The 11572-nt window shown below is 52.4% G+C and overlaps 1 long non-coding RNA gene across 1 annotated transcript; it reads left to right on the plus strand.

Annotated features, from left to right (window-relative positions):
* Positions 1–5811: 5811 nt before the first annotated feature.
* On the plus strand, positions 5812–7332 carry LOC129653882 (uncharacterized). The gene is made up of 3 exons (XR_008715251.1): positions 5812–5974; positions 6615–6662; positions 6787–7332. It is a non-coding gene; the product is annotated as an uncharacterized LOC129653882 (long non-coding RNA).
* The last annotated feature ends 4240 nt before the right edge of the window (positions 7333–11572 follow it).

Below are 11572 nucleotides of genomic sequence, written 5' to 3' on the forward strand. Positions count from 1 at the left end.
GGGTGCTGCTAAACTGCCCACAACGTCGCCCCCACGATGAGAATGATCTGCTTCCGAATGCTAGCCGGCCCAGACAGAGAGCTCTTCTCCATCGGGACCTCCGCGCCAGGCGCCCACGGCGTTGGCCTGGGAGCCCCGGCAGGGGTCAGAGGTTGGGGAGTGCAGGGCGGGGCCCTGATTCCCAGCCCTGCTCCGCACCTGAGATCACAGCCTCGCTCCGGGCAGCTGTCTCCACGGGCCTCTCCTTACACCCTCTGCTAGCAACCTGCGGCTCCCCCTTTGCCCTTTTTGGGGGGACCATCAGAGCCCCCATGTGCCCCCCACATCCATGCTCTCCTCACACCTGGCTGCGCCTCTGTAAGCAGTCCCCTTCTTAAATGTTCCTCAGACTCTCCTGATTTGAGAGTGTCATCTGCTTCTCTCAGAGATCCCAGTGGTCACTTTCTCACCTACTCCTTTGTTGACTGTCCAGTGAGCACCTACCAGGCACTCAAGCAGCATTCTAGGCGCCTGCGTGCTCAGTCCTGTCTGACTCTCTGCGACCCCTTGGACTGTATCCCTCCAGGCTCCTCTGTCCATGGAATTCTCCAGATAAAAGCTGGGGTGGGTTGCCATTCCCTCCTCCAGGGGATCTTCCCCACCCAGGGATCAAGCCCACATCTCCTGCATTGCTAGGCGGATTCTTTACCACTGAGCCACCTGGGAAGCCCTGGGCTACACAGGTAAGCAAAGCAAAGGTCCTCTGACCTTCTACCCATGGAAGCCTCAGCCCCGGTTGGACAGAGGCTCCGTGTGTCAGGCGCAGCTTCACGCCTGCAGCGTGTGTGGCCTGAGTAAGGAAGCGTCCAGGGCCTACGCCCTGAGCCAAGAGGCAATGGCTGTCGTCCTGACCACCGCAGCCCTGCCTAGCCTCCTGGGAGAGTCACTCCGCTCTCTGGATTTCATTTTCCTTGCTTGTAAGGTGAGGAGTTGCACTAGATAACCAACCAGCAGGTTTTCTGCAGAGAAATTAAAATTCCCCGGCTGCGGCCCAGATCCTGGGTTCGGGGCAGCAGAAGCAGGCACCTTGTGGCAACCGTACGCCTGGCAGACCTTCCAGGGGGGCCCTGGTGAGGGCAGGGGAGGCTGTGGATCTCCAGGTCCTCTTGTTGGCTGTCTGGGTGACTTTCTGGGGCTTGAAGATGGGCTGAACCCCTCTGGGGCCTCTGAGGCCCCCTGACTCCCTCCCACCCTCCCCTGCCAGCCACACCTCTCTCAGGACCGTATGTGTCCTAGGTCCAGGCGCTTCAGGCCAGGAGTCCCGGGGACCACCACACCCCCAGGGCCACCCCACGAGTACCAGCTGGCAGGCTGGGCAACATCGCGACAAGCCTGCACCAAGTTTTCCGGATGCTACGGGCTGGCAGGGCTGGCACGGGGCCCAGGAATCCTCCTGCACCCGCCCACCCAGACTTACAGCATCGCTGCTCCCCTGATGGAGCACCAGGACTAGACCTCAGCACCCTCCCTGCAGAAGTCAGAGGGATCAGAAGGGTGGGTGGGTGGCGGGGCCACCGGCAAGGAGCTGTGCCCGTATCAGTCTGCATGGAGTCCATGCTCCATGCTGGGTGCCTTCATAGACAGCATCTCATTTAACCACACAAGTCCTCAGTGAGGTGGGCTGTTGTACAGCCTTTTCTCAATGAAGACTCAGAGCTTAGAGAGAGGAAACGACTTTCCCAGGGTCACATGGCCAGCAAATGGAAGAGCGAGGGTCCGAACCCAGGACTGTGGGCTCTAAACCCTGACAGCAGCCCACTACACAACACCTTACAGGGTCTCACCTAAAGAGACCACTCTTTCACCCAGGGGACAAGGCAGAGTGAGTGGGAGCGGCCTCCTGCCAACATCAAGTCTGTTGGGACTCCCCAGGCCCTCAGGGGCCTTCAGCCAGCACTGCAAGAGGGCTGGGAGTCCTGGCGTAGGCAGGGAGGCCACTCCAGGAGAGCAAGGGTCCTGAGCAGTGGCCCTCAGTACACAGCTTTCTCACTGGGCCCACCCAACCTGACGCTGGGTGGATCAGCTCCTTCAGATCATCTTCCATGACATCTTCCACGGGGACAGGGTCTAAGGAATCTCCCACCAGCCTTGCCTAACCTGGGCTGCAGCTACATGGGAGGCAAATTCTGCTAGCCTGTCAATCAGAGGCAAGGCTCCTTTCCCCTTTGAGTCTGCTAGAGGCAAAGATGAGAAAAAGTCCTTTCCTCTCCATCACACTTCTCAGCTGGAATACAGAGTTCCCGCCTCCCTTCCTCCCTCCTTCCCTTCCTTCCCTCCCCTTTCTCTCCCAGCGACTTCCAACCCTCATCCCTCAACACAGACTCAGTCACTGACTTCCTTTGTGCTCCCAAGAATTCAGTGCACAAGCCGTATCGCAGCCTTGTCACCTGGCCTTATAATTGCTTCTCATTGTCTGTCTCTCCCAGCCTTTTTCAGCTCCTATCCCTACCCTGGCCCTGTGCCCGGCAGGGTAAAGGCCCGTGGGAGAACTCCACGCCTCTGTTTCCTCCCACAGGTGTGCCCAGCTCTGGGCTTGGTGCTGGGAGGGATATTCAGGAATGGGGAGACTCATTGCTGCCTTCAGGGCCCTGGACTCTGCATGAGATGCAGACAGCTCACGATCAGGCAGGGTCGGGACTGTACAGTAACCTCAGAAATATCACTAAGACCTTGGGGAAGGAGGAGATGAAGAAGTCGCAAAGGGAAAGGTGGGATCCTTAGGGACGGGTGGAATTGGACGGGTGCTACGGGCCTCTTCCAGATGGGGAATGCAGAGGCACAGTCAGGGCAGGCACTGGAGGAGGCAGCCCTGGCCAGACAGAGGCGGACACTGCGGAGAGAGGGGAGGACTCAGGTCGGTTCCCGGCCCCGTGCCTGCTGGGCACGGGCTCCTCCACCATCCTCCTCCACGGGCTCGGCTCACGCCTCACGGCGTCCCTGCAGCGGGCAGGCCGTGTCTAGCTCCATGGTGCAGGTCGACAGCCCAGCTGGCAGAAGCTCCGCGAGGCTCAGCAACGTTCAAGATCCAAGACAAGGGCAGCCGCCCTTCCCGCTCTCCTGAGGGAGCCTGCTCTGGAGGGACAGGCGAGTTCAGGCCGTGTGTGGGGCCCGCCCGGGGCGGCCGCCAGCTGACCCCGACAGGTGAGCAGAGTCTGCCTTGCCGCCTTCCCGGCGCTGTGCCCTCAATCAGGCGAGTTTCCTTTCAGGTCTCTGCTGCGCACACAGCGCACAGCGCCCCCGCCCGTCTGCAGAGCACATGGCCGGGACGCGGGCGGTCTGCCCTGCAGACAGGGCTGGGACCTCACCAGGGCCTGAAGCGTGTGAGCTCACTGGCAGCTGTCACCGAGAAAAGAACACTGGTCTTGGAGCCAACAGCTTGAACCTGAATCTCAGCTCTGCAGCTAACAGACAAGTCATGTGAGCTTTCTGAGTCTCATTCTTCCCTGGGAGCTGAGGGAGTTGTTGGTACCCACCTCCAGGCATTGCGGAGGACACAAGGAGGTGACCTCTGTGAAAGCTCTCTCTTGGTGCTGGGCACGTGGAACTTGAATCCTGGGCCTCCATGTGTAATCAACTGGAAAGCACAGTGACCATCTACAGTCTACAGAGTCGCAGCACCTGTGCCCTGGAGCGGGCTGCCGGGGTGTGGAGTCCACCTTCACACCCTGCTCAGAACTCCGTTACAGCATCCCTGACGGTGGCCGCCCTGTCCCTGCTCGATCCAGTCTAGAGGCCCAAGCCCCCCACACGGTGCCCCGGACAACGCTCGCTCAGGGTTAGGAGATCTGCCTCTCACTGACCTGAAGCCTGCTCTCCGTGTCCATCAGCCGGCCTTCCTCGCATGCACATGTACACTCTGACACGTGTCGATGGCAGCATAAATATTTATGACACATGCCTGATGCAGTCGGCTTTTAGGATTTCCAGCACTTCAGATCAGAGATTTTTGCTCAAGAAGCCTTTTATCTGGAGAGAGGGCCTGGATGGGGAGTGGGGGATGCAGGCAGCAGAGAGGAGCCTCTTGGCCCCTCTGTGTGGTTGGGAAGCCGACCCTTCACTGCGGCAACCCAGGTGTCTGAATTTGAAGGGGAGGTTAGTTGGCAGCTGCCATCTTGGTCTCTGGGCTTGAGAATCGATCACCTTTTGGAGGTTTTCACTCAGAAAGCCCCTTGCTGGCTCTGCAGGGCTAGCCTCAAGGTGAATGAGGCTCTCACCAGAGAGTCTGAAAGGTCCTGCCTGGCTGCCCTGAGGCTGCATCATCCCAGAGGGTGGAGCAGAGAGTTCCCACTCCCACCCGCACTGGCTTCCAGATTTCCTCCAGAGCTGAGCCCAGGGAGGAAGTACTAGGTGACTGGGCTAACCTCCAAAGACCCGCAGTAAAGCCAGCCCCCACCGTCCTCGGCATAGGAAATGTACATATTTCAAGCACTTCAAATGGTGCGGCCAAGAGCTTGTACACGCGTGTTGTCAGACCCTCCCAAGGCTGGCCGCCAATACCCTCTGTGTGACCACACTTCTGAGCATCAAGGGAAGAACATATGTCATCCTCTGGACTCTGAGAGCGGTGATAAGTAAGGGACGGGAGAATGGTCAGTTTGCGTCTGGGCCTCAAGCCTGGAGTGTACCTGCCCCTGTGGCCCTTTCCTGGGAGCACCCACATGTCAGACTGAACTGGGGAGGAGACTCCCTGGAAGGGATAGGAGGAGTTATAGCTGGACTCTTGATAAGGCCAGAGCCCTGCTTCACTCCCTTCCAGCCCTAGACCCTCGGCTACTGCCCCTCCCAGTCTTGGACCCTACACAGCTGATCTACAAGTGTCTTGTGTGTGCACACTCAGTTGCTTGGTCCTGTCGGACTCTTTGTGAGCTCACCAGGCTCCTCTGTCCATGGGGTTTTTTCAGGCAAGAATACCGGAGTGAGTTTCCATCTCCTCCTCCAGGAATCTTCCCAACCCAGGGATCAAACCCACATCTTCTGCATTGGCAGGTGGATTCTTTACCACAGGGCCACCCGGGAAGCTCTACAAGTATCTCACCTCATTACATTTGTCCCTTCAGCAAAATCAGTTCTATTTCTCCCACCTCAGATAGCTCCTCTACTGAGGAAGAACGGGAAAGAGAAGAGTGATGAAGATTATTAGGCTAAAAAGAAGACTGGTTGTAAAATCTGGGTGCCCTAGATTCTCATTTAGCATTCAGGCTGGGCCATAGAACCTTCTCCTGCAGGAAACTGTCACTCATTCCACCACCCGAAGAGCAGGGTAAGCCCCGCACCCCCACCCCTGCGTTCCCATAACTCTGAGCATCCTTCTAGCACTGTGCTGACGTTACATTCATTTTGCTCATGTGGCTGTTTTCCCCCAAGGACGATAAGCTCCTTGAGAGTAGAATGTGTGTAGTGTTTATTCACAACACGTGCCCACCACAGTGTCTAATACACAGTGGGCACTTGATAAACATTTGGAGAAACCTCCACTGAGCTTGTGAAATTCACCAAAGAAAATGAAGCCTCAGTACACACACATTAATGGTTAAGTTAGGGGTGGGGTTCAAGTGCAGTGATAGAGAAGAGACCTGCCTGCTCTCTTCCCAGAGGGCCGGGTGGGTGGAGCTGAGGCCAAGGACTGCAGTGGCGGGAGGAGGGGCGGGTTTCCGAGCTCCTGGGGCAGGCCTGCGGCAGGCTGCTGCCTCTGCGGGAAGGAGCCTCAGTCCCTGCAGCACGAGAGGGACCGCGCTTCTGTCTCCCAGAACCAAGTGCCAGGGGGAATGGGAGCAGTCCGACAGCAGGGGTATCATCTGTGTCAAACGGCCATCCCTCACCTGAGAACTCAAGACATCTTTCAGGAACACCCACTCTGCTCTTAGCACCGAGGGGGACACAGAGATGAACCAAGCCCAGGTCCCCACCCTCAAGGAGCTCCCATGCTACTGGGGAGGTGAGACTCACAGTGAGCAACCGGCCAGGGGTAGAATTGCAGACTGCATCATGTGGTGTGATCATGAGTGTCAGGGCTGGGGGGGTGACATCACCAAAGGCCAGTGGCATTTTGGTGATATAAGGAAGTGCAGACTCCTCTAATGGTGCACGTAGAGAAGAAATAATGCCCAGAGCAGCCAGGAAAATGGGCTGCAGATCCCACCAGTGACATGTTGAAAGCCAGGGGAAGATTGCCTCCGTGGAGGGAGGGAGGCAGAGCCTTAAATGAGCCTTAAGGAAAGAGAGGATTTAACTAGGAGAGAAGAGCAGCGCAGGGCAGCCCCAGGGACACGCCACCCACCTGAGCCTGGAGAGGGGGCGGTGCTTGGTCTGCTCCGTGGTTTAAAACTAATGCATTAAAAGCTGTAAGTCATTTTAGAAGGGCACTCACCGGAAAGTTCAGCTCCCTCCTAACCTGACTACCTGCTCAGATCTGCTGGTACTTGTCTCTTGTGTTATCATTCCAGAAATTTCTGAGAACATAAAAGCTTAATTAATATTTTAACACAAATGGAAACATACTATACATAATGTTCTATATCTTGGTGCTTTTCTTTACTAGAAATGTGCAGGTGATTATTCCATTTCTGTCCCTACAGGGTTGCTGAATTATTTTTGACGGCTTCATATTATTCCATTGCATGCATGTGAGAAATTAACTTAACCAGAGCTACATTGATACACAGTCAGGTTATTTCCAATTTTTTTTGTTGTTGTAACTGAATTACAATATTCTTGAATATATATTATTTTATACGTGTCTGTCTACAGGAATAGCTGCCTCAAGGAGTGAAAGTGAAAGTGAAGTCGCTCAGCTGTGTCCAACTCTTTGCGACCCCCTGGACTGTAGCCTATCAGGCTCCTCCCTCCATGAGATTCTCCGGGCAAGAGTACTCGAGTGGGTTGCCATTTCCTTCTCCAGGGGATCTTCCTGACCCAGGGATGGAACCCAGGTCTCCTGAATTCCAGGCAGACGCTTTAACCTCTGAGCCACCAGGGAAGCCCCAGGAAGCATCGAGGAGTATATACATTTAAATTTTAGAGCTATTACCAGTAGTCCTCCACAGAGACACCATGGCATGAGAGTATCTGTTTCCTTCCTTTCCCATGGTATCAAACTTACTTAATCTTTGCCAATGTAGACAAAAATGATGTCTCATCATAGTGCTAATTTGCATCCTGAACGAGTTTAAGCTTCCTTTCACATGCTTAAAGGCATTATTTGTCTTTCCTTTTCTGTGAAACATTTAAATCCTTCATCCATTTTTAAAATTAAGTTATTGGTCTTTTCTTATTGATTTGTAGGAGCTCCTTGTTTATTAAAGTGACCTCTTATTCATGATGTTGCAAATACTCTCTAAATCTGTCATTTGCACTTGTTTGCTTTGCTTTATGCCAGATGGAAATGTGTGGTTTGTATATGTCTGAGCTTCAGCTTGTTAGTATTTTCTTTTATGATTCTTTCAGTTCTTGCAGAGTTTTTTTTTTTTTTTTTTTTTTTAAATACTTGGTTGATGATCTGGAACACATTTTGATTTTAGGAATGCCAACTTTTTCATGTAACAATGTAGCTTAGATCTCATTCTTACCAGTGTATAAGTCATCTCATTCTTTTTATTGTGCGAATAGTGATTCTAGCATGTGGATATGCTTTACTAACCAGTTCTCCAAATTATAGTTAGATTATTTCCATATAAGGTGCCAATATAAGCGATAATGTAATGAGTAACCCCCTCAAAGACATCTAAAAGGTAATTCAGTTTAACGTTTCTGAAACCATCATGTGGGGACCTCGTTAACATGTGGGTTCTGATTCAGTAAGTCTGGTGTGGGGCCCGAGACCCTGCGTTTCTTACAAGTTTCCAGGTGATCCTATGATACTAATCTGTGGGCCACACTTTGAGTAGTAAGAGTTCAGTTGATTCTTGAGGGAGTCTTCAATTCTTTTTACACACCCCATCCACCGGGGAGGAAGTAGCACTTGGAGCCCTGAGTTTCCATCTCCGAGCAGCCCTAGTTGAGGTTCTTCTTCACATAAAGTCAACTCAATATTTTTGGCTCTAATTCTATATCCTGGATCTGAACCATCACTCACAGCCAGCCCTTTGAGTTTTTACCAGGCTGTTTTCTCTCTTGTGTCTTTTCTTCAGGCCAACCATCTCTTCTTCACCTACTACCCATATGGCAGGGGTCGCGGGGCCTGGGGGTGATGGGGAAGTTCGTGACCCTGCCTCAGAGTCCTCCTTCTGAACTCCAGTCTCAGCTGTAAGTTCTTTCATGTCTGCTTGTCCAGGTAAAGTCATTAAGTGTTCTCAGTGCTAAGGGTCAGAGCCATGTCTTGAATCTATCTGTGCTGAAGAAGACTCTTTGACGTTGGTGGGAGTGGCTGGTTGGGATGGGGGAAGATCACAGAACTGGAGACAGGATGTGCTGGTAAGTTAACAACTGCTCTCCAAAAGAAGAAGGAAACTCCCTAATTTGTAGCTTTTTCTGATTCCCACGGTGTAAATTCTCCCACTGTGACGGATTTCAGGCTGGCAGAGTGATGTCACTGTATGTGGTAACAATGCTATACGGCATTTCACCACACAGACTGAATAACCTTAATAAACTTCAGAAACATAGATAATTAATTGTAGTATAGTAATTGGAAAGCTGGGAGGTTTTAGTATTTGTTACTTGCTTAAAATATAATTTATTTCATTGCAAGATTTAACAATGGCTGTGTTTAACAACTGGCTTGCAAATGTTTTGAAAATTCAAACATCAGTTCTTGCAAGCCTATGCAAGCTAGGTCCAGCAGAGCCCTGGTAGGCAACCTGTCTTAAAAGTCGGAGTCTCTCGCGTCGTCTCTAGAGGTCCTTGGCGTCCCGCCGCCTTTAAGAGCCGGGAAGACAGAGCCCACACTTCCAACAGCAGTGCTCTGCTGCCCTCTGGTGGCAGCTCCTGCCCTCTGCAGCTGCCTGGGAACTTGATCCTATAGCAGAACCCACTGGCTCCGGCCCTGAGGCAGGATCAGAGGCTCCCTGAGCAAGTTAAGCAGCTCCCAGTCTCCTCTCTCACCCTAGCCTTCTGGAGCACAAGGGGACCTAGGTTAGGGCATCCAGGGCCTCTAGACCTGCTGCACCCTCCTCATCCCTACTCGTGGGTTTTCACTGCCTGCCGGGAGCCGGCATGAGGAACTCCACCCGTGGCAAAGGTCATGAGGAAGGACGCTCAGCATATGAAAAGGCGGGATCGAGCCTCAGGAGTCCCGCTGGAAATTCTTGAGCATCTACCCCCAAAACCAGAGTCTGCCTACTTTCTGCTTTGTGCTCTCACCTACACCTCTGACTTTACGGGGGGCTGTCCCCCACTACCTCTCTCTGAAAAAAAGAGTTAGCTTACAGCTCTAGTTAATAATTCCTGGGTGTGACAGTGTTTCAACCTACAAACTCCTTTGGAAGTCCTCTAGCCTGCCTGAATAGGTTTTTCCGGCCACATGTGATTGTTCAGAGCCTCCCAACTGTGAGAGGCATGAGATGTTCTAAACTGTCTAAAAACAGATTCCTTTGAGCAGTTAAAAGATTGATTAGAAATTGTATTGGTGAAGGGATTTTCACTTGTTGGGCCAATGTTTGCTGCTAAGTTTCCATATCCCTTACCTGCTGTGTCCCTGGCAGTGTATTGATTAATATAATTGATGTAAGTAGTAGCTTTAATGTTTGTAACCTTGGACCCGTGAGTTAATTCTTTTTCTTGTTGTAGCCCACCACACCTTTGCCCTATAGGAATGCAACTTTATCTAATGCTTTTGGAGGGTGGCGCCTGACTAATCACCTTTAGAGAAAAATAAGTTTTCTGAAGAAAGGGTCTTAAAATGTTAACAGGCCTCCTGGCCAGAAGATGATGCAAATCACCTAAACTTTTGCATATGATAAGTTTGCAGGAAGAAAGCCTGGCTTACTGCATGACTCTACCCCTTCCCCCATTATCCTCTATGCATAACTTAAGGTATAAAAAGTACTTTGGAAAATAAAGTGCGGGCCTTGTTCACCGAAACTTGGTCTCCCCATGTCGTTCTTTCTCTCACCTTCTGGCTGAATTATTCAGCCTCTTTTCTCCACTAAATTTTCTCACTGAGCTATCCTTATTCTATTACTCTTTATATCCTTAATTAACGTTTAATTAAGCAGTTGTTTCCTGATCCTCGCCGACGCCGTCCCCACTTCGAATTCCCTGGATCCACTGGGGCTGGACCCCGGCAACTGCCCTCTTCAGTTTTGGCGGAGTGATACTGAGCTGGGGAAAGGGGTCTTTCCCTGGCACCGTGATTCCACCAACTGCCTCTGCCAGGTCAGTAACATATGCAAGTGCGTAGACAGCCCCACCCATACCGGGCATCCCTGAGAAGGAGGTGCTCTAAGGAAATTATGACTCAGGTGCTGTAGCTGGTGGTGGTTGTTGCTCTGGGGCTTCATAGGAAACTCACCAGTCTTCTCCATTAGAGCTGGGGCTTCCTGCCATCTTAGAGCAGCCAAGTGGAGGAGCAAGAGAAAGAAGACTGTGTCAGAACAGCACCAAAGCTGTCGCCACATGGTGGGACCTTCTCACGGGAACAGCCCCAGTTACAACTGCAAGCACCAGCTGGGAGGACCCTCTGATCTCCTGAGACTGGCAGACCATCTGCTGCCCATACTGGCCAAAGCCTTCCGTAAGAAATAAACTACAGCATAACAACCCAAGACACCCTACATAGAGAAGGTTCAGGAAGCAATACTTGTTCAGTGTATTTTGTCATTCCCCAAATTTTCTATCTTGCCCTTTCCATTAAAAAAAAAAAAAAAGTCTTTTCACAGAGGAGAACAAGACGGCGGAGGAGTAGGTGACGTGGAGTGCATCTCTCCCCATGGATACATCAGGAATACACCTCCAGACACAGACGTGCATGCACAGCACCAGCTGAGAGTGGACAGGAGGACCTGACCAGCGGAAAAGAATACATATACTCACGCAAAACTCGGGAGGATGAAGGAACCAGGGGGAAAACAGGAGTGTTATTGGGACTGGACCTGCCCTCGGCGGGTCAGGGAACCGAAGCAGGGGTCCAGTCCCCGCATTGGGGCAACTGTCTGGGTCAAAGGAGAAACATTTAAGACTGAGAGTGAAACAGCTGATCTGTGGCAGCCTAAATGGAATGAGAATCAGACAGTCCTTGCAGCTGCCATACAGACCCTGGCCTGGACAGGGACACTGGTCCCCTGGAAGGGGCAGTGACTAGGAGCTGGAGATTGGGGATTGTGGAGCAATCTCAGGGCAAGAGCTGCTGTTGACTGTGGAGAGACAGATGGAGGGGAGGTGAGGGAGGAGATTGTGGTGGGAAATGCCTGTGGAGGAAAGCCAGGCAGCCATGGAAGCAAGGCGATGCTGCTGAGTCACACGTAGGGGGTGGGGCCAGCACCGTAGCCTCTCTCTCCCCACATGCCAGCATCGGAGGCTGAACAATAGAAAGGCTGGCCCATCAAAGCCTGACTCACTGATCTACAGAGAAGGACCCCAGCCAGGGGGGCCCTCTGTG

This window comes from Bubalus kerabau, chromosome 5 (assembly GCF_029407905.1).
Source record: "Bubalus kerabau isolate K-KA32 ecotype Philippines breed swamp buffalo chromosome 5, PCC_UOA_SB_1v2, whole genome shotgun sequence".
Taxonomy (NCBI): domain Eukaryota; kingdom Metazoa; phylum Chordata; class Mammalia; order Artiodactyla; family Bovidae; genus Bubalus; species Bubalus kerabau.